The sequence below is a fragment of the Gavialis gangeticus genome, unplaced genomic scaffold (assembly GCF_001723915.1).
Source record: "Gavialis gangeticus isolate Ggan-Ray unplaced genomic scaffold, GavGan_comp1, whole genome shotgun sequence".
Lineage (NCBI taxonomy): Eukaryota > Metazoa > Chordata > Crocodylia > Gavialidae > Gavialis > Gavialis gangeticus.
Window position 1 is genome coordinate 39,271,667 of NW_017728996.1, and position 23,957 is coordinate 39,295,623.

General features: G+C 40.6%; 1 protein-coding gene and 1 long non-coding RNA gene across 2 annotated transcripts in view; one reads left to right on the top strand and one right to left on the bottom strand.

The window, feature by feature from the left end:
• LOC109288674 overlaps positions 1–23,929 on the top strand; it is a 95,608-nt gene extending 71,679 nt beyond the window's left edge. The window contains exons 2-3 of the long non-coding RNA XR_002095204.1: positions 16,916–17,034; positions 20,448–23,929. This is a non-coding gene — a long non-coding RNA (uncharacterized LOC109288674). The remainder of the gene's footprint in view (positions 1–16,915; positions 17,035–20,447) is intronic.
• Positions 1–23,957, bottom strand: part of TRPM1 (transient receptor potential cation channel subfamily M member 1) — a 139,006-nt gene that overhangs the window by 86,367 nt on the left and 28,682 nt on the right. The window lies entirely within an intron of this gene.

The following is a 23,957-nucleotide window of genomic DNA, read 5'->3' on the forward strand; positions in this document are numbered from 1 at the left end:
ACTCATTTTTTTAAAGTTTTACAGAGTTAGAACCAACAATAAATAGGTTCATATGATAGGAAAATCCCCTGTCTTTTACTAAACCTCATAAACGTGTCCAAAAAGGCCAGTACCATATTTTGCCTTTGAGAAATATTCTTGGTTCATGTTTGGGTGACAACAGTAATCACAATAATTATGTGTCTATTATATATTTTATAAAAATTTGGACACAAAGCACGAATATCTATCTTTCGATCAATCAATCGAAAGATAGATATTCATGCTTTGTGTCAAACTCGATAGCTAGATATTTGTGCTTTGTGTCAAAATTCCCCCCCACACACACATAATAAACCTATCCAAAGGGTCCAGTACCAGAAAATGGAGCTCATGGGAAGGGAAAAACGCATGGGCCCTTGCCTGATATTAGTCAAAGTAGCATGGTAGCTACTAATAATCTAGTATAAAATCACTAGACCTTCATTAGGGAGAGATGAACTTGTTAGCTGAAGCTAGTGATATTGAGAAAGGTATTTTGTAGCACATTAGGGCACTTTTACACATGCTCCGGAAGTGGGTGGGGCGGTGCTTTAATTAGAGTGGCTCCGAGAGCCGTTCTAATAAAAGCACTGCTGTGGCTCCTGTATCAGAGTCCCTGTGCTTAAAAATGGTGGTGGTGTGCTTGAACTAAAGCTTGTTCAACAAGCTTTAGTTCAGGCACTGCTGCCACCATTTTTAAGCACAGGGATGCTGATACATGAGGCACATGATTAATTGAGTTTGCTCTGACATGCTGGAATTCCAGCATGTCAGAGCAGCCTCCACACTCATGTATAGGTACCTTTTCTTACCATCCCTTTCATTAACATGCAGTGTCGGCTAGACATGATATGAAGCCAAGGCAGTACTAAGGCAGACTTGAGAAAAGAATGTATTCGTTATACTGAACATGGGCCACTGGTGCCTCCCAAGTTTTGGGGGGGCACCTGTAGGAGCTGCAGTCAGCGTTGGCTGTGGGGCTGGAGCTGGCGAGCTCCCCCAGGCACCACTGTCAGCGTTGGCAGCGGAGCTGGAGAGTTCCTGCAGGTGCCGCTGTTAGCAGTGGAGCTGGCAAACTCCTGCAGGCACTGCTGTTGGCATCGGCAGCAGGATCAGAGCTGGCAAGCTCCTGCAGGCACTGCCGTTGGCATTGGCTGCAGGGCTAGAGCTGGCGAGGTCCCACAGGCGCCGCCATCAGCAGTGGAGCTTGCAAGCTTCTGCAGACACTGCTGTTGGCATCGGCGGTGGAGCTGCTGAGCTCCTGAAGGTGCTGTTGTTGGTGTCAGAAGTGGGAGCAGAGTTGGCGAGCTCCCACAGGCACTGCCCCCAGCATCAGCTGTGGACCTGTCGGGGGGGGCTCGTGGCCCCCTATGTGTCACCTATGATACTAAACACCAGTTTTAGAGCAAAGGTGTGGTGGATGGGGAGGGGTTGGGGGAGTGGCAAGGATTAAACAGAAAAGGTATCCTATTTAATGCCCCCAACTTTACATTCTTGATATTTATGAGGTCCCAACAGAAAAGTATTTAAGGAAATATACTTAAAGTATATGAATAACCCTAATTAACAATCTGCATCTTTTAATCTTTTGTGGAACTGAGGTCAAAAAGAGTATGTTACTGCCTGTTGTTTACTTGCTGAAGGTCCAACTAGAACTTGGGTAGGCAGAGGGAAAACTTAGACTGGAAGGACAAAGGTCTCTGTGATGGAGGCAGAATTGGGCCCTGGATGCTATTGTTGGAAATATCTGGAATAAATTTTTGTTAACGCCTAAATTCTTTTAATTGTAATATTGCAAAAAGGGGTTGCAGTTCCAGGTCCAGGTCCAGGTCCAGGTCCAGGAATAACCTAAATATCACTGCTGATGAGTCATTTAGAAAGCACATATTTGTACATACGTGATATGGTTCTCATCTACAGCAAAAGTAGCACCAAGATGCTGATTCATCACATAAATATTCTGATTATTGCCAGCCGGACATGAAAAAATTCATTATTTTCAGAGGCAAAATATATAAGATCTTCCTGTATACATAACAATTTGCAAGACTGAGCCCCAAATTCACAGGTCTAATTAGTATGAGTGGGATTGCATGGTACACTGAACGGATAATTTCCCCCTATGCTATCTTCACACTCCTATGGATGTTGAGTATAAATATGACAAGAATAGTAATGATACGTTCAGATATACATAATTTCATTTTAGAAATGGAGCAAAAGTAGAATAGCAGTACAGAAGTTACACAGCTAGCTTGCTGTACATTATGAAAGTTTTCTTTAATTACTGCACACAGTAACATTCCAATTTATAATCCAAATCTATAAAATATTTAGAACACTTTACATAAAGATGACCCCTATGAACAATAAACATTAACTTCAAGTGTTTGAATGGGATATACAATTAATGTTTCTTTTGAAAAAAAGTTACACAGGCATTTATTCCCTTGCTGTCTCTCTGAAAATACACACATTATATATTTCTTAGCCAATTTTTCCCTTAGGAGATTAACATTTATTTGCAACATGTACAGTTTTCACGAAAGCAAGACTCTGCAGGCAAAAGTCTGCTAAACTGGCTGTAGAAAATTGCTACTTGTTGTGGCTGATTTTATACCCATTAAAGCAATTACTTTCAGGTGGTACATGAGCTTTAATATTATATGTCATGGCAGAACTGGCTACATTTTGCACCCTAAAGTCTTTGTCATTCTGAAATAGGGAAGAATCTCGGTATAGTTTAACTCTTTGGCTGCAGTGATTGCACAGATGTCCTCACTTTTGTTTTAGTCTTCATAAGAGAGGCACTGTAGTTGACTGGGAGATACTAAATATATATAATTTATAATATTTTACCATAGTATTTATTTATTTTTTCTGAAAATGGCCAAAACAAGGTTGACAGTTTTCTCGAAACCTCAATACCCAGAACTGAAATCACTGGATTGAGTGAATTCATCAGAAAAAAAAATGTTTAAAGGCTGCTTAAATAAATGTAATTTAAAAAAAATTGGCTCAATACTGTATATAGTCCTTATTCTGGCAAAGTTTTTACACATCTGTTAAGCCTGAGTTAGAAATGAGTCGGCCCAATGTAATCAGGGAAAGGCTTTCCTTGCTTTGTTAATACTTTTTTATGGCATCTAATGAGATGGATATTTTCTGAAGACAGAAAAAATAGGTCTTAACTTCAACAAAGGATAATGCTAATGGCTTATAAATAAATGAAAAAAACTACTATTAAACATGGTAAAATACAATCTGATTTGTAGCTGCATCTCTCTGAATAACATAATATTTTTAACTGCAGACAGCTACTAAGTAATTATCAGAGGTTTTTCAAACTTTTCAAATAGGAGGTTATTAATCCTTACTGCCTTCTTAGGGAAACCCTTTTCATAAAATTTGTAGTCAAGACTTCAAGCCCAAATTCACAGTGACATAATCAACATAGTTCTATTTACCTTCCCATGGAAATAGCAAATTTTGCACTGCAACATGCAAAGTTTCAGAACAGACCTGGGCGGCTACGTATCTGTATCAGGGAAGCAGAATGTTTGTGGCTTTGACTTGATGCTAATAACAAAAGCCCATGTGCCGCACAAGATTTAGGAATAGGGAAAGTGGATGGATCACCTCGCTCTATACAGGAAAGAGGCAGCTGTCTCTATGGTACTGTCTCCACATCCTCCTATGGAAAAGAAGAAGCTCCAGAGTTCAAGAGTTTGACTCTGGATTAGAACGAAGACTTGACAGGTCAGATGCTGTGATGGACAGATGTACTGGCAATGCTACTGACTGTCTGGGACAGTACAAAGCAAAGACTGCTGTCTCAAGGTGTCTTGATACCACCTTTTCTGTAGCGATCCTCCTGAACAGCAGCCAGGGGAATCATTGGTAATGTGGATCTGTGAAGTCATCTTGCTTGAGTGCTGATGGAGAACTACGGCTGAACTTGGCTTTTCATGCCCCTAATAGGCTGGGGGTGAAATCCATGTGAAGAAGGATCTGAGTGAGGAGATCTTCATCAAGACTTCTGTTCTCAGAATGTCACCCTTTGAGTTTCCCTATTGGTTCATGAGGCACAGCATCATTATAGTATGATGCAATAGTCAAGATGCTGGTGAAACAAATATGCATCATCTCTTTTTATAAAATGTTAAGGATAGCTAGCAATGCAGCTCTGAGTCAGAAATGTGCTTTGTCATGTACCAGACTACTAAAATACCTGAAGAGGTCCCAAAGAAAGTTTGGTTATCAAAAGGTGACTGCTCAAAGCCAGCACTGACTTACAAAACAAAAATGTAAAACAAAACCTGTTCAATCTGAAAGGCAAGCAAATATACAAGCCAACTCTCTAGAACTCCATTTCCATTTATCACAAATGTGGCGGGAAGTAGCATTCACACACAGAAATGTATGAGACTCATTTTTCCCACCATGTCATGTAGCTCTAGCATTTGTTCTCTCTATTACTGCCACACTGAAAGCACCTGCCTGTTTTGAAGCATTGTTTACAAATAGTTCTTGAACTTGTAAGCCATTTACAAATTGAACCTTGAACGTTGTGCTATTTCCTCTGTTTTGTTTTTGCAATTTGTATTTCTGGTTACTTCTCCTTCCAAATAAACAAAGAAAAGCCTAAAAAGAATGGTTTGAATACTGTAATTGCACCTTTGTTGTAAGATCCAGCCAACCATAATTTACTATGCATTGTTTTAACTTAAATCTCATCTACATTTAACCATCTTGGAAAAGAAATGCTGCAGAAGACAGTCAGGAATTCAAAGTAAAGCAGTTTGAAAATAAGTCCTACCTGCTTTTCATATGAAAGTTTTCAGTTTGGAAAGATTATTTAAATTTTATCTACATAAATTGTATTGAATTCTGAGGTTCCATCCCACCTTTCTCTTTACTCTTCAGATTTCTCTCTCATCTTCTTGCTGGGACTTCTAGCCTCTCTGAAGTTCATGAGAATTCCCAAGTAGATGGGTTTCCACCACTTTAAGAAGAGAATCTCATATGATAAGCATGTGAGCAGCTTCTTTGTTCAAACCAATCTCATGACTCTCTTTGAAGGTAATCCTTTAGCGGTCTCATGACCCATCTCCCTGCCCAGAGGGTATTTTCATCTCATGGCGGAACAAGGCACAACAAATCTACTTTGATAGTGCCCAAATCTCCAATTTGTTAAACCTCTCTTCCTCTCTGCAAAGAGTGGCTACACTCACTGTAAGAATGCTGGCACCACAGAAGGGCTAAAGCAGGAGCTGAAACTTTTAATTTGAAGTGTCCCCTCCCTTCTGCTAAAATTTCAACGTTATTTGCATAATTGAGACAATTGAACATAATAGTCCTTTCAGGGGTCCTCATTAGACGTACAGCTCTACATTCTTTGAAAATGGGGAAAAAGGAGGTCATACAGCATTAATTATATCTAATCCTTTTTAGAACCATTTGAAGTTAGGCAAGATATCTGTACTAAAACTGCTAAAGGAGTAAAGAAGCCATCCATTTTAAAACTTTATACTCAACATATTACACACATCTTCATACCCTGTTGCTTTTGCCACTTGAATTAACTTAATTTGCTGTGAATGTTTCTTTTGTATTTTCTATTACTTGTAAACTATTAATGGCAGATGACACAATTTGCGGTTAGCATTTCTTTTTGCTGCTCTAACTGTCTGTGATACATCTTACTTATTGTTTGGTTGCCAACATAGTAAATGACACAAGAAATGCAGACCGTATCTCAGAGGGAGTTAAATGTGATGCAATTCACTCCTTACGTTGCACTGTATTGCAAAAACATGCAGTCCACTGGACTTTGGCCTTATTGTGATATTCCTATAGCAATTCAGTCCATAGCATACTTACAATATCTCGTTTTTGCATTGGCACAGTAACATTTTCACAGACAAAACTGCAACTCGTCCCCTCTCCTAAAGGCCAATAAATCCAGTTTAAACAGCATTCTTTTTGGGCCAGACTCTACACTACTTACTCAGACAAAGCTTCCATTGACTTCACTAATAGAATTCAAGGAGACTTTTGCCTGAATGAGAAATAAAGCATCAGACTAGAATAGTGAAAATTACGATTTTGGACTCAAGTTCTTTTTCATTTGTTGTAAGATCATCCATCATCCCAGCACTTATGGAAAAGCACAGAAATTCAGAGTGGATCTCTCTGCTACATGGGATCTGAGGTTCTATGAACAATATTCAAGGAATTCAGCAAGAGCTCACTGTAATCTGCCTACTTAGGGTCATATTCCAGTTAGGGCATGATCTAAAGTTCATTGAGATCATTGGGAGATTGAAATTCATCATAGGTGTGCTCTAAAGCATCATAAACGTCTATTTTTCCCCCCACGTTTGGTTCAATATCTTGGTTCTTATCCATAAAATCAGATATAGTTTAAGTCCTTGTTGTCATGAAAACCAGCTTACTTCTTGAATCCTATTCAAACAAATGGGATTGTCTAAAAAGGCCTTGCTAATGATTCTTAAAAGTATGATTAAAGGCAAAATATGTGTCCCTCTAAAGTCATTGGGAGTTTTCCCATTAACTTCAGTGGGGCCAAGATTCTCTCTCTCCCCCTTCCGCTGCCCTCCCCCCAGTGACCTGGCTGGAAACAACCCCCTGGAAAACATCTCCTTCAGTGTGGAAGAAGTTGGCTTTTGGGGCGAACCACAGGTACATTTTCCAAAAGTGCCTAACTCATTTAGAAGCCTAAGGCCCATTCTTGAACATGCTTCAGTCACTTGGGCCCATGGCAGATGTTACATTTAAAAAGTGACAAACCAGTTAATCATGTCTTAAAGCAGGGGTGGGCAATTATTTGGACCAGAGGGCCATTTAGGGAGTTTTGGTGAGCTGTTGCAGGGTGGGTCAACACCCGCACCTCCTTGCAGCAGCTCACCCAAACTCCCTAAGTGACCCTCCAGCCCAAATAATTGTTCATCCCTGATCTGTGAGTGGACAAAGATTAGGGAACCTAACCTTTTTTCCCTTCTTCTCCCTGCATCCCTTCCCTTGCCCCAAGTCTCTGGCATGCAGCCAGGCCGGGCCAGTGCCATGTGGTCTTCTCATGCACTGCCTCAGGTCACATGGGTGCAACTGGAGCAACTCCTGCCTGGCCCAGCTGAGTGCAAGGGACTTGGGGCAGGGGAAGGGGTGCAGGAAGAAGTGGGGAACACAGCATGGTACTGGCCTGGCCTAGCCTGAATAACCCACAGCTCCTGGCACTCCCTTGCACTCCCTCCCCTGCCTCAAATCCTCAGCATGCAGCTGGGTTGGGCAGGAGCAGTGTCAGCTGTGCCCACATGGTCTGAGGCAGCGTGTGGGAACACCAGCTGGGCCTGGCCACCTGCCGGGGACTTGGGGTAGGGCAGGAGCTGCACTAGGTCAGGCAGAAGCCACAGCAGCTACTCCAGCTACATCCACGTGGTGCAGCCCGAAGCAGTGAGCGGGAACCAAATACAGTTCTCCTTCACAGGAGCAGCCACGGGCTGGATAGAATCATTTGGTGAGCCACATGTGGCCCGTGGGCGGCATTTTGCCCATCCTTGTCTTAAAAAAGTGTAACCTGGCTTCAAGTTCAGGCAATTAATGGCATGACAAAATGTAAAGCCAGCCACAAAATTGTTACACAGAACCCTGGAGTCACGCCTGTGCTGCTGGCAATCAGCTGATTGTGGCATGCACATGTGGTAGGAGGTGCAATTACTGGGATCAGGGATCAGAATCCATTGTTCCTTTAAATACACATCTCTCAACAGCCTTTGATTCCCAAGTCACAGTTGAAAGTGGGATTGAGGCACACAGGCAACATTTTGCCAATCTGTGCATTTAGATAGCCTGTTTTGTTTTGGTTTTGGGGTTTTTTTGTGGTTTTTTTTGTCTGACAGAGCAGGATAAGTGGCATTGAGTCCTTTTTGCTCTTTAGCCCAACAGTGCTAAGCTTTAAGCTTGATCAGTTACATACGTGTGCCAAGGGACATGTGTCATAAACCACCAGATATAACATAGCACCATACATTTCCATGCTACTCCATAGGGGAAACTCCAGTTGAAAGTACTGGAAGTTCTGTACAGAGATAGGAAGCAAAACCAGGCCCAGAATTTACAAATTTACACTGGAGTAAATATTATATTTTTCTAGTAAGTTATGATTTTTGTGAGCACTTCCTTTGATTTTTAATTGACAGAGTAGACAATCCTGCCAGGGTATCCTTCAGTGAACAAAAAAACACAAGGCTTGCACTCCATTTTAAACAACTAGACTGATGAAAGGCAATTGAACAGCTTCGTTCTGTAAGTAAAAGACAAGCACAAAGAAAACTGTGCCGACTTAACTGCATTTAGTTTAATGTAGCACTGAGCACATATAGCATCTGCACCCAATCAGAAAATTGCAACCACTTTTGTCCCAGATTATGAAAAATGATGGGGTGGTTTTTCTTAAAGTCATTTTCTAACAGTGCTGAAAATTAATCCGAATTTGAGGTGTTTTCAATTATTTCAAAGCCTGAAAAGTTTGAGATTTTGCTATCATGGGGCTGTTTCAGAATGGGGTTTCAGAAAATAAAATATGGAAATACATTTCACATCTAAAATGGGAGAGGGAGATGTGAGCTCATAGTAGACCAAGCTACTGATCTATTTAATCCAGAAGTGTCATCTCAAACAGTATCTCAACATTAGATGCTTAAGAGAAAAAGGCTTACACTACAGTGAGTGAACTGTACAGAGAATAACTGTCAATGATGGGTAAAATTCTTCATGTTTGCAGGTGATCCTGAAGCCTCTAATATAATAGGCATGTACAAAAGTCATGTCTTGAGTAAAATAAGGACATATTTACTCTAACACCAGCTATCTTGGAACACTTGGAGACATAACAGAAGCTACACACACAATATTAAAACATTCAGTCTCTTTTTGACTAAAGCACCCAGTCCACCTATTCCTCCAACAGCTTGCTCAAAGTAAAGACAGAAGCCCAATAACCTATAGTTTATGAATGAGGATGAATATAAGGAGTACCAGAAATGAAATGACTTGTTCAGGCTAAACGTATCTAGTTCTTACTGGGTGAGGGGGGAAGGGATATTTTTTCTTGTCATTGTAGCTACTAAAAGCATTATTGATCGAGCTTGAATGATACCTCATCAGCTATTAAATGAATATGTTCTGTTTTATAGTTCTTACAGTTAGTGGATAAAATCACAAAGCATAATGTCATAACTGAGTACCAGAAACCCCAATATTTACTGGTTTCAATGAAAGTACAGATTAAGCAGCAATCGCTTAGTCACCAAGCAGCCCTTCGCAATGCAACTTTCAGTAAAGATGATAGTTGGGAAGAATCTAGGTATTCCACTTGTGAGCAAACCAAGGTTATTATTCTTCATTGCAGAGTACCATGGATTTACAGGTTTGCTGCAACAGACAAATTCAAAGATGCAGCCATTGGCACTACAACTACCAAATCATTTAATACATATTGTTATTGACCAGCCAAAGTTTGAAGTTGTGAGGATTGTTCACATTAGGAAAACAAATTGGATTGATTCAGGTATCTCTGCCACAACCTTGTACAGAATCCTGACTCAAGCGAGAGAGTTTCTTTGTTCACAGCTCCAAGTTTCTTTTAGACAGCGCTTGACTTCAAAATTCCTTCTCAGATTTTCTGCAGGTTACCTTCCCATTGTTTTGGTGTTTGGTGATTCCTTCTCTCTTTTTCCTTTCAGATACAAACTTGCACAAAACTGTAGCCACTGAAATTGCTTCATCCACATGCCATACCCGTAACATGTCTGTTTCTGAGGTGGAGGCTCTATTTTTTCCAGTTACCAAGTCACATACAGGAATTTAATGGTTTCTTGATGTTTACTTTGAACGAAAGGCAACTGTTACACCTGACAACCTGAGCAAGATTTAAGTTAAGCCATAATGGGATGGTTAAAAATGTGAAAGGAGAGGTTACTTTCATTGGTTGTAATAGGATAGGAGTTAACTATTTCAAAATTATAGAAGATATATTAGGAAGATTTGATAGCTAAGCCAGTGGATCCTTCTCTCTGAAACTCCCAGGTTGACTTAGATGAGCAAAGAGACAATTATGCATATATGTGTAAAAGAAAGAAAAAGTATGGAACACACGAGGCATGTTTCTATAATTAGAATATGCTGGCAAAATACATCCTTTGCTTTTAAAGCCCAAATATCTTAATGTCTGAATTGCTGGTCCCATAAAGCATTGCATGGAAAGTGGAAGAAGCCACTGGCACTGAAATTTTAGTTTAGCATTCTGTCAGCTTCAGCCAAAATGCACATTCAGAGTTCAAAGGAATAACACAGATGGGTGAAAAAATGACACACTCAGAGAAAATGCAGCTATACAAAAGACAGTGTTCATGGATGACTGCACTCATACTATGGGAAGGCTCATGGAACTTGGAGTTTGTTTTGTGAAATAGCTTGATATAAATTCACTGTGAACTAAAAGGATAAAGATATGCATCTCTTCTCTCTCACAGGGATTCTCACAATTTGTTTCTCCCTTCATTTATGATAGTCCCTTTGTACATTGGCTTGCAGAGTGAGGGATTGGGGAAATGATGATTGTGTTTTTCCATTTAAACTAAACTCATGTATACAGAGGAAACAACCCTTATCAAAGAACAACATATCTGATCTACTATTTTTATTACAACAGTTACTTATTATGGTTTAAATATTTTTGAAAATGTGATGTATATTTAGAGTTACAACATCTGAAACATTAAATATAAGCATATAAAATGTGATACAGAATAAGTAATGGTGTGTATTTATATTGGAATGATATAAAACCCAGCAGCAGTTTTTCTTAAAGCTGATGGCACAGAACTTTATTTTTGAGCTGGCATGCTAAGTAAAACCCATTCATGATAACACACATCACAGTTTTCTAAGGAGTAGTGCTACAGTTCCTGATATGCCCTTCCATATCACTGAAAGACACATGTTGATGGCCAATATTCAACATAGCAGGTATGACAAATTGTATTTTTCAAGACATCTGAGGGAGAAAGTACTTTCCCAGCAGAAGCAGTTTGAGGCATGTAGCATGAAGACAACAAAATTGTTCTCCACTTACTCCTTTTGCACTATTTATGAGGATTTCCCTTTGATCTAAAAAGTGGAACAGTGTCACATAGTTATTCCCTTTAGTCTTTTAATATTCACCCAGATAAAACAGATGCTTCTCAGTTTGATGTTGGCTTGTGCACTCATACCTCAAAAGTAATATTTACTGAAGGCAAACTTCAGAAATGCTAAACCAGAGATGGCTCTTAACCTCTTCCTTGCCAAAATATGGGGGTAAAGGGACACCAGAATATGAAGCTAGATTGGCACTTTCTAACTATTTTTCTCTCTTAGTTCTTATATGGTGACCATCAGCATTGCATGTGAGGCCCTAGGACCTCACAGTTTTAATGGCCAAAACAAATAAAATTCAAGATTTTAAAAACCTCTAAATTGGTGGAATTTGACATGTAGTCCCAGAGTCAAACATTATGCAAGTGTAGAAATTTTAATGAAGACGTTACATCACAAAAGAATGAAATTCCATAGCCAAAGCAGTTACTATAAAGTATTATTAAAAAAACAGAAAAATTATGAGGAACAATGAAAAGTATTATGTGAGCACAAATTTGCTTTGCAAATACACATATAAAGCTGTATAGCAGCAGGAAATGAACAAGATAAAATATAGGCTGACTAGGAAATTGTAAAGTTCTTTAAATGAAACCATTCATTAGCAGATCAAACACATATAAGACCAGCTTCACAAAAGTGTGTACGGGCAAAAATTTCAAAGAAAGAATGCACAAAACCTAAGAGCTCTCCATAGGGATTGTGACATGGTTCATTAAGAAGAAAAAAAGTTGAAGTAGTACAAAAAAATTCCTACTAAAGTAGGAATATGAGCTTCTGCATACGGGAGGGAGCAAGTACTAGCTAAGAGCCAGACTACGCTACAGAACAACCTGTAACCCAAAGGCGTTCTGTATTCTGTGATGGGCAGAGGATCATAGTTTCACAAAGGGTGACAACATTGGACTACTGAAACTTGTGATGAGCATTTGTGCATACACCACAGACATGCAATCTGGAATAGATGAGAAATGACTCATGATAGCAATCTATCTGCCTGTGAGGGAAAACAAGCTAGCTGAGACCAATTCAAAGATGGACAGAGATGAAAGGCCAGATTGTTCATGACAGACTTGTTCTCATGAAACGGAATGAAGAATTATTAATGGGATGTATATGAATAAATATTTCAAATCAGTAACATTCCTGACCACTTGTAGCAATATTTTAGCTAAACAGAATCCATCACAGGCAGCAATAGTATAGTTTAAGATGACAAAACCAAGAGGAATCCTAAAAGTGTGCACAGCCCACCAAATTCAGGTGCAACACTGAAATTACCATGATGCCACTCAGGAATCTACAGCTATGGAATTTGGCTAGCAAGACAGGAAAGGGTATTAACAAATACTTAAAGAAGGAAGGAACTGAGAGACAGAAGCTATTTTTCAGTGTTTTGAGACTATAACCACTGACCAATACAAATGCCAGTGAATGCATGATTTAAATCCAAATTATCTCAAGGAGTAGATAAATCACCTTTTGCCTTGGTGTCAAAAGACTGTATCTGAACCAAGTAATTAATCATTATATTTGAGAACTACTCAATGGCCTGGGTGACGTGAGATGGCAGACTCACTTCAGTAGCTGGGGGAAATCATGGCCTCATTTAAAGCAAAGGCAAAATGCCTTAGCAGATATATCCTCACTATCTCGTCCCACACAAAGTGGCATAAATTATGGGATTCTAAATGGAAGTTCATGTCCTATCCATAGATTAATTAGAAGTTCGTCACGCAGGGGAAGAAGTCTACCTATTAGGACATTCTTACTTTTCATCAGGGCTGTGAGAACCTTCGGGTGCTGATTCGATTCAGAAAAGATTCAGCCCCATTCGGTGGCCGAATCTCCAAATCTGAATTGAATCAGGGGACCAATAAAAAGGTCTAAATTGATTTGAAGCTCTCTGAATCTTTGGATTCAATCAATTTGGAACTGTGATTCGAATCACCAAATTGAATCACTGTCCCTCGAATCAGCTGAATCCAAAGTGAATACTAGCCACTTTGCATAAAGGAATAAAGTGCCTGAATCCTGATCATAACTGAATAGCCAGCAGCTGATTCACATTCTCTCTAATACTGGGGTTTTCAACCTTTTTTAATATGTGTACCCCTAGTGGCCCCCTTTTTAATAAGCGTACCCCTGGGGGAGAGTGGTGAGCAACTGGACGTGGAGCGGGGTGGGGAGGGGGCATGGTGAGTGGCCAGATGCAGAGCAGGAGCAGGGGCAAGTAGCCAGATGCAGAGCTCAGGGGGAGGGGGTTGGCAAGTGGCAGAGCAGTGGTAACATGGCATATGCGCAGCCCTACTCTCTCCCCACCCCAGCCATGCTCCTGTGAGGTAGTGGCATGGGGTGGCAGTGCTCCATCCTTGCCCACCCCCACATACCCCTTGAGACCTTTCAAAGTACCCCCTGCTCTAATACAAAGGAATTTTTACTAAGCTCTTGATCCTGTAAACACAGAGGTACATGCTTAGGTCCATAGCCAGGAACAGTCCAGTTGATTTCCATGAAACTATGCCATGAACATAAAGCTATTCCAGTCAAGTCAGGGGAACTATTCATGAGAGTTTCATAAAACTTAAAACCTATCTAACATAAAATAGTGTCTTCCACAAATGAACATAAAAACCAAATATACTCAGCATTCATAACTCTTTAAAAATGAGTCTCAAAGCTCTCAGGCTCATAGTAAAGTAGAAAATTCTTTACCAATTTTACACATGATTGAAACAGACATGTGAAACTCAGAAATAGAACCCGCAGTTCTGAACAAAGTCCCCGTACTAACTTGTAAAAGACACTTGAATAGAAACTTGCTACCATAGATGCAGGTTTGACTGATGTGATATTAAAATAATTCACATATGTGAATTAAATGCAATAATTGGAACCTCTACAAATTGCTGAAACAGTATGAGGTGCTGCAGTTTTCAGCTTTATTAACCTCATTATTTCTGCCCAATTAATACAGAAATGCAAGCAAGATGTAAATACCTTTGTTAGAGAGACTTGCAGTTCTCAACATTTCTACAAATTACTGAAAAAAACCTTTAAATCGCTAATCGTATTTGGTTTCAGTAAACTTTGGCCACATGGCTACAAGGAAAGAATTTAATAATTTTCTTCCTGCTGTACTTAGTTTTTAACTTTTTAGATGAATTCTCACCCCTTACAAATCACTCCCGTAGTGCTCAGGAACAAGAATATTATTTATTTTAAATAATTGCACCAGATTCAAGCTTGGCTTATTTCACAAGAATATGATGATTTTCTACAATATTTTAGATTTACCATCTTCCAATCTTTCCAAAAATGACTTCAAAATCTCCACAGCTTGAATATCATAAGATGAAAAATATATAGGAAAAATTTCTCCTTGCCTAGTGTTTTTAAGTTCTTCTCTCAGAACTGTGAATCTGAGGGTAGAGTTTTCAGTTCCTGCTGATGAGCAATGCTTGGGGAAACTCCTCGCTGTTCATTAACTAAAGTGTTGCTTTAAAAAACCTGATGCATTGAATTTATACAGTAAAAAATAAGCCCTAAGCATCTCTTACAAGGAGAAAATATCATTATCTGCTGATCATGGTAAAGGGCCTGAACTGGGTGGCCTGGGGTGAGATCCAGGTGCACAGGGACTAATCTAGAATGGGGGGGAGAGGGGGGGAAATCACGGTGTGCAGTAGGGCTGTGCAAAACTTTGCTGGCCATTTTGTTTCAACACTGTTTCGACTCATTTTGAGGTTGTAACAGCAAAATCGGAACGAAACAAAGGCCATCGAAATAAAATAGCCTTGAAACAAAATGAGGCTAGCTGAAACATTTTGAAAGTGAAAACATTTCGACCATAGGCTGGAGATGGGAAGTCAGTCCAGCTGCAGGATCCGGCAGGGGACAGGGAGTCAGCACTAGATCCCCATCACCCACTAGATCCCCATCACCCACACTAGATTGTGCCACGGGCAGTGAGGCAGCCCAGCTGGGCTGCTTTCCCATCCCTGGCATCATCTAGTGCCAGGAAGCCATCCTCCAAGGACACAGATCAGAGCAGGTAAAGAGCTGATTGGTTGCCAGAAGACAAAGAGGGTGGAAACAGATGTCACCCGAAATCCCATTTGTGCTACCATACATTTTTTTTTATGGTGGCATAAATGCTGAACAAATAGGCGTTGATACCCTTTGTTGCACCATATGAAAAGAAAATCAGTGGCATAACAAAAGATGGTAATAGGCGCCAGCTGCAATAAAGTGGTAGAGTCTATTACCTCCGTGGTGCTTTACTTCCTGAGCTGTACCTGGAGGTCTGGCTGGGTGGGACAACCCCCCCCCCCTGCCATTTTCCCCCACCCAGCCAGACCCACACCCCAGGGCACAGGTCTGGCTGAGTGAACAAGAGAGATGACATTACTCCTTGACCTGCACCATCAAGGGTTGGACAAAGGGCTATGTGTGTTTTGCCCAGTGAAGCAGATTAGCTGTGCTGCCATGTCATGGCACAGGTGTTCTACTTCATTTGAGACATCTATTTCTAGTGAGAGAGGCAAGGCTCAACTCCAGGTTTTCAATGCAGAGGATAGTGGCAAGAAATATGTAAGCCTGCTTGTCAGGCACAGGGAAGGAAGCCTGGGGCTCTAACCCAAAGCACAGCAAAGAGGTAATATGCCAGGTTGCATGAAGTTTGTGGTCAAATAGAAAGCGTAAATATATCCAAATAAGATATAATTCCTGCAATGATCCCACTGCGCAAGAGAACTCAGTTCTGCTAACTGGGCTTCAGAGTTGTGAAATTCTTTTTGTGGTCTTTATGCTTATCTAATGCCACACCATAGGAAAAAGCATTACAATCCCTCCAACAGGGCACAGCAGTCAGCTAAAGAGGTATTCCATACAGATGCTGAATAATGCATTTCCTAGAGCTGCACTGAAATGTGCTGCCCTATAGCATGAGAGGCTCCCAAAGCTCCATCTTGGCAATGATTCCATAAAGCTGAAGAGTTTTAAAACAATTTGAACGTAATGACAAGATTTCTGGGTGACCCCTCTGGATGTTCAGGAAATGCAATACAGAGCTCTAAATTTAATGCAATTATACAGTAATGAGGCCCACTGACGGGGAGGTCAATTTAAAAACATATCCTAAGTCTTACAAGTACTTTAAAGCAGAAACTGTAGATTACTTTCACATTTCTGATTTGATAGCTGGATGACATTAGAACACCCAGGATGAGATTTACAGGGGAGGCAGGCGCAGCACAGCAGTTATTCTCTTAGCTGTCACAAATCTGAAAATTGAGAGTGGAGCAGCAATTTTGGAATAAGATAGAAACTGAACTATTTTCTGCCCAGGGAATAGACATCACCTTGTAAAGCATCTCTACAGTTTCCTGAGATTATCTTTTAATACCAGCACTGAAATAGGTGGGATCACAAAGAGTAATTTTCAGATTTCTGACGCTTTTTCACAGGGCATATTTCTGGGAAAATGGTAGCAGGGAGCTTGTGTCCTGTTCTCAAATGGCCAAAAGTATAAAATATTTTAGACTTCAGAAGTGGAATTTCATATGATTAAGGACAAACATATGAAGGAAAATATTACCCTGCAGAGATGATGGGGAACAATGCCTATGCACTTGCAAAAAGAAACAACTTTTTGGTATTTTTTTAACCTGCCCAGGTTTCCTTGGAAAATGTATAACATTATGAAACATTGTTTTTGGAAATGACAGAGGGCAAAGTTTTATCACTTTGGAGATTGCTGCCTTGAGCCTTTCTATTCCCTGATCCACTACTAAGGTATCAGGTTCCCTGTTGCCTCTTACCACACTGAATCTTTGTAACAGCACTTCTAATCACAATGGCCTCATCCCTTCATAGTTACAAGGGTACCAGCATAGTTTTCTACCTCAAGCCTCCTTCTCGTCGCCTGAATACTGTAAAGCAAGGTGACTGGCAGCAACCTAATACAGTGATTTTCCTGCATTATTCACCCTAAAGTAATGTTTAACCTAAAGTAATGTTTCTGGATGCCTCTGAGTATTTGACATATTTTATTACCAAATATGTGTTGCCTGAATCTAAGTGTCAATAGAGGTGAAGATAAAATCTGGAAATGACTCAGTTCCTTCCTCTACCTCAAGTTATCAGTCCCACGAAGTTCAATCCTTTCCCCTCATTGTATGAGGCAGCTTTATGAAGCCATCTGGAGGACTGGTAAAGTAAGGAGCCAAAAGTAAGTCTGAGCTCCATGTAGAGCACCTTCTCACCGTTCTGTTACAGCCTAGCTAAAATCAACATGTGGAACTGGTGAATTCTGAATCCAGGCAAGACTGAAATGATTTTGACAGGAAGGAGAACTAGCTTCCTCTCTATCATTTCTCAATTGAGGACATTAGGCCTGTGGTCACTTTTGGACTACACAGTATTTTTGGCCACCCACATTGCTATTGTGGCAAAAAGGCCTATTTTCTTCTTCCAGAAGGAAGCACAACATTTATTTATTTTAATTAGCATTCTTGTATATGCACACAGAAGTTGCACAACCAGTGTAGTTTAAATTGATGTAAACCCTTTGTGTAGACACAGTTAAAAAGAAATAAAAGAAGTACCTTAGGTTTGGGTTGAGTAGCTCCTGCATTCTGTTAAGCAACATACAGCACATAAAAGACTAATAAATCAATGTAAATGTGTTCACAAAGTGGAGCTGCACACTGGCTACACTGGCTTCTGAACCAACTTAATTAAATCCATACAATCTGTGTGGAAAAACCAGGCTGTATCTTCCTGGTACCCTGCTCTTTACAAAGATGACAGTGCATCTACTCAGTCTCTCCACCCACAAACCAACATAAAAAGCATCCCTAGAAACCAGTTCAATCTGTTTCTCCTATGGTTTGGGAAAGAAGCTAGGAAGAAATTGTTACTTCTAAGTACTCAGCAGTTACATAAATAGATACAATAATTGGTCCAAAACAGATTAATCTAATAAAAACATTTTTATTTTGTAACGGTAAGAAACTACTGCTTGCACTGAATGTTGGGTTGTTGGACAGTAGGGGTGTGAGAAGTGGGCTCTATTTGATTTGGATTTGGCCCAATTTTGGGGGGCAGTGATTCAATTCGTTGATTCAATTCCTTGGGATTTGGCCCAATTTGGGGGGCAGTGATTCAATTCGTTGATTCAAATGTCCCAATTTGATTCAGTTGAATCCAAATCTAAAGATTCGATGCTGATTTGGAGAATCCATGGTTTGGCAATAAACACAGCTTTAAATGTTTTTTCTACATACCTCGAGGTACCAGGCATAGCTCATGAATGCTGAGATGCTGGGGTGAATGGAACATCCCACAGGAGTGCGGCCCCCCCCGCCATGTGCTCAGCAGCAGTCTCCCCTCCATACCCTCGGCTCGGTGATCGGCCGCGGGGGGACCCCAGGTGCCCCTCCAGACCCAGGAGGCACAAGTCACTGTGTTGGGGGTAGGGGGAGGAATTCCCTGCGTGCTCCCTGGTGGATGCAGAAGTGGACTGGAAGTGCTTCTGGTTCACTTACTGGTGTGCCGCCGAGCATGCTGAGGACTCTGCCATGGTCCCATGGGACACTCCATCTGCCCCAGCATCTCAGCATTCAGTGAGCCGCCTGGTACCTTGAGGTATGTAGAAAAAGCATGTAAAGCTGTGTCTATGTCTGAATCATTGAATGTCTCCAACTCTCTCCGAATCGATTTGCAGGGTTCCGATTCGATTCGGAGAGATTAAAGGGTCTCCTGATTTGATTTGGATTATGAGATTTGGCTGCCAAATTGGACTGAATCTCCTCCAAATCGAATCAGCAACTGAAGCTTCACACAGCCCTACTGGATAGCAATTATTTTCAGTGGAATTATTTTAATTCTTTAATAATTATTTTCATTCTAAAATGATTAACTTAGATGTTTCTATTAAAAAGAGAGTTTAAAGAACACATTTTCCTCTTCATTCTGGTTCTGGTTAATGTTGATGAATTTATCATTTGACCAGGCCTTTTGGGAGAAATACCCTTGGGAAATATCTAACATGCGAGGGAATTGAAATCAAACCAAGATCTGGAACACATATAGGTTTAGGGTAATAAATACAAGTAAAGAAAGTAAATTAATGTTAATTTTAGCAGATCATTTAGGATTAGAACTTTAAATGCAATTTAGTACAATTTCATTTCTTTGAGTAACACAGCTGAGTTTCTAAGATCACTTGCCAGTCAAAACTAATAATACTAATTGCAGATGAAAGGCAAAAATTAGTGATGCCAATATTTTAATTAGAAATAATTGCACTATTAACTATAATAGAAATTGTGTGGTTGGAATGGCAGCATTTTTTTGTAGGCAGTGCAGCAATGTTCAGGAGTCACAAGGATGGAAGACTGAGATGGAGATGGGTTGAAGTGAGGCAATGAGGCAATTGAGAAGATTGATTTATAAGTGAGGAGTAGAGGTCAAAAAGCCACAGATAGAGAGATGTATTTTCACAGTCTCTCTAAACTGATCCTGTAGTTTCTCATACACAAATTTTGTACACACAAATACAGTGATGTCCTCAAGCATATCAGGCAGCAACACTTGCAAATGATCATTTTTATGAACATAAAAATAGTAAGTGAATAACGTGCTCATTTGCATTTGTCAGAACAAACTCAAGTAATCGAGCTTAAATGCCCCCACCACCATTTTGAAGCATGGGATGCTGAATACATGGGACACTGCAGGTGCTTTAATTAAAGTGGCTCTCAAGAACTGCTTTAATTAAGAAACCCCCCCCCTTCCCACCCCAGAACATGTATAGAGATGCCCCTAAAGTGCAAAGGAAGACACAGAGTGCACTGGCCCATTGGCTAGGCTCTGCCAAAAGCTGTTCACATTATGAACCATTCACTGTGAACCATTTCACTGGTGAAAGCTGGCCTAACTAGTGCCCCAGAGAGTGCTGGGGTACAGAATCAGACAACCATAAGCAGAAGCTAGTAACAGCCCATGTTCTATGCATCTATCTATCCCTGCCTATTTTAAACAAATGTATGTGTATGTCTCTCTTTTTCAAATCAGATACTGAAATAAGGCCTACAATGAAAGTCTAAATTCCATCCTAATGCTAGAATTGGTAGAAATGGCTCCATAACTCACATCATGAACTATTACATTTGACCATCATCTCTTTGCCTTCTCCCCTGCAGGTTGTTTATATCACCCCCAGGCTGGCGGTTCATCAGATCACACTCTCTTCCATCAAATATATTTTCCACAAGGTCAATCAATGTTCTGAGGGTACTGTGAGAGAATGAAAAACAAGCCCAAGAAATCACAAGTGGCAGCTCAATGGTTTCTTTGCCTTTGATCCCAACTTCCTATTCTGCCTTGAGCATGTGCTTGTTGGGTACTCTTGAGTTTGTAAGCTCCTTGCAGAGGAGACTTTTCCTTATTGTTCATTTGTTCATAGAAAATACTTTGGATCATAGACATATGAATTAAAGCTGACACAAGTTAGAAAAGAATAGGTCTTCTACTCCTGTCTTCATATCTCGGATCCAATTCTTACAAATTATTTCTCTATTTTTTTTTACAAGACCTGCTCTGCAATACACACTGTACATTCCAATTCTCTTATTAGGCACCCCATTTCACCTCATGTGAATGAATACTTTTAATATTTTACCAAATCTGTACACTATGAACTGCTCAAACTAGTCCCTCAGCTACAGCAGAACTGTAACATTCAGGTTAATCTTTGGATACACCCTAAGGAAATTATTTGTAGTACCCATTCTCTCTCTTGATACCTCACCTCCCTTTATAAGAACAAATGAAAACTCCTGCAAAAAGCTTTCCTACTCACTTAAATCTTTCCCTGAAAGCTCCTGGGTGAAACTTGTCTGGGCCTGGTACTTGTCAGTTTTCAGTGCCGTTGTTCTAATGAGCCTCTGCTGTCACCAGTTTACTAAAGGCCTGTAGCAGCCCCAGTGATTACTTTGCTCATTAGTTTCTCTCTCATCTATTTGAAAAACCTCTTAGTGTTTCTGTATTTCTTTTACAGTTTCTGTTGCTACCTTGGCCTGCTCAGTTTGCTCATGTTTTTCCCTGATGCACCATAGGTTCTGTCTTCCAGTCATTTACCTAAAATGCCTGTGTTGAGTTACTGTATAATCAACTTTTTACTATCCTCCAAATTTACTAATAGATTAGAACAAAGAGCCTTCTCAACCAGCAGCCGTGTTGATGGCAGAACCAGGTCAGGAGCACTAATTGCTATTATGGCCCTACTGTGCATTTTTTCTCACCATCCTCTCAATGGCTTCCTCTTTATAGCTTTACTGCCCTGGCTTCTCTGGCAGTGCTGGAGCTGCTTGCAGAGGATACCTTTCCCTTCAAAACTGGCTGCCCACATTGAGGGGGTATGAGAGGATAGGGAATGGCACTTTCCCACTCCCTGACCTCGCTCTTGATTCTGCATAATTGATGCTGTTGACTAATTGCTTTAAAAGAAAACACCTACCATCCTCAAGGAGTAGCTAGCAATTACTACTGATAATCAGTATACTTCTTCCCTAACCACCATGTCTCACCCAGATTATAGAGTCAGCCTTGCAATGTGCTTTCAGCCATGCTGGATTGGCAATACTGCTGTTCTAGTGACTTCTATCACAACCACGAATATGCCATTTTGGACTTCCGTGCTTGCTAATGAATGCCTATTCGTGTTAAATTCTATTCATATTTGCTACAGCAATATTCACAGCAGTCACATTTTTCAAGAAAATAACTATGTCTGGCAGTAGTACAGGGGCATACCCAGGCACCAAGGACACGGGCAACAGCGACTTCCATTTCCTGTGCAATCAGGATTGCGCTGGAAGCAGCTGCTTTTTTCACACCCTCCTACCAAGTCAGCGCCTGGGGTGGTTTCCCTGTTTGCCCTGCCCTAGTTACAACACTAATGGCTGGTAGAAGGGGGAAAAGCAGCATTGTGCTTAACTTCAGTGGCTTGTGCGGCTTTTAGGCTTGAATTTCCCATGAAAGATTATATAAGCCTGATTTGCCTTTTAGTTGAAAAGCTCAAGCTAAGCTGGACATTCTCAGGACATGTTCTCAGCATTGTTAGACTTCGCTGAATGTACATTTCCATGAGACTCTGATTACTACAGTATTACAGCTCGCTGGCAGACAGCATTAACAAGAGATTTTAAACCCTTTTTTTCTGTCAGTCAGCTGGGGAGAGCAGGAGGGGGAAAAAAGCCATGTCTTAAAGCAAGCTAGCTGCAGAAAAGCAGATCTATTTTATTAAAAGCTGGTGCTACTGATAATCTACATCTTATTTTAATCAAGTGCTACCTTTTGCTCACGTATAAACAAAGTTGGACACAATATCACATTTTGGATTTAACAAGATTTAACAAATACATTTTATTTCTATGTCATAGCCTGCTGGTTGAGTGAGCCCTTCAGTACTAAGGGAACAGCATGTACATTTGTAAGAACTGGAACGCAGGACTGAGAAGGCAGAATGGAATACAGAGCAACTAGAAGGGGCCCAAGAAAGTAGAGTTTAATTCACTGTGCTCTGCATAACTAAATGACACAGAGCATGCAGTCCCCTTATTTTTCTGACATGGAAAAGTGAGATTTGTAACAATTCTATGCACAGTACTGTGAACTATGTAAGTGACTGCAGGGCTGTCCAACTGGTGGCCTCTGGGCTGTGAGCAGCCAGCACTTGGCCTGCAGATGGCATGTAGTCTACAAACCTCTGCATCTGCCTCTTCCACTGCCATGTGGTGGGACTGGGACACGGAAAGGGGCTGGGTGTCACTGGCACTGTCCACACAATACAGGGGACTCCAGGGGGTGGGGGTGAAGAGTCACTCCCACAGCCCCTGGCAGTGCTGAAATTGGACAGCCCTGGAACTAACCCAAGGGGAAATTTAACTGTGGCAGTATTAGTCAGCCATTAAAGAGGCTGGACTGAGTCTGACTAGTACTGCCATAGTTCACATTCATTCATCTCTTTATGGTCAAGGTATTTATTATATTAGGAAGTGTTTTATATGTTGGTATAGGAACATGGAGAGAGGAGAGCTGGTTTTATTTTCCTTTAATTCCAAGATTGCCCTTCCGATTTCTCACGCAGGCATGATCCTATACACAAAGGTGCACATGCACTCTTTGAGAAACACCCTATGAGGAAGCCATGCTCTCAAAAGAAGTCACCGGTTTGCAATTAATTGCTTGTTTTGCATTATACTTTTTATTCATTTGCATGGGGTTTATGCAACATAATCTTCCCATTATAGCATATGCAACATTTCTTATTACCTAAATTCACAATAACTGTGAGCCACCTTGCAGGGGAAAATTCAGGCAGTTTACATCAGGGACCAGACCCAGTTACATCTGACACAATCCTACCTGGAAACTTAACTTTCTGTCCAAACCATGAGACCTGAGATCCAGGGCATGTGCCTCCTAGAATGCTTTTCCCTCACAGCCCACACCTGACCCATATTCAGGAAGGACCATCAGAAGCCTCTCACTGGGCAGGCTTTTTACTGCCAGCTGGCATAACTAGCAGCTAGCCTGCCAGCAAGGTTTTCCTGCCGCTTTTCTGTAAAAGGGTGGTATTATGGAGAGAAAGAAGTCATAGGAGTTTTGCTCTCTAAACTAAGAAAACATCATTCTTAATCCAAAAGATA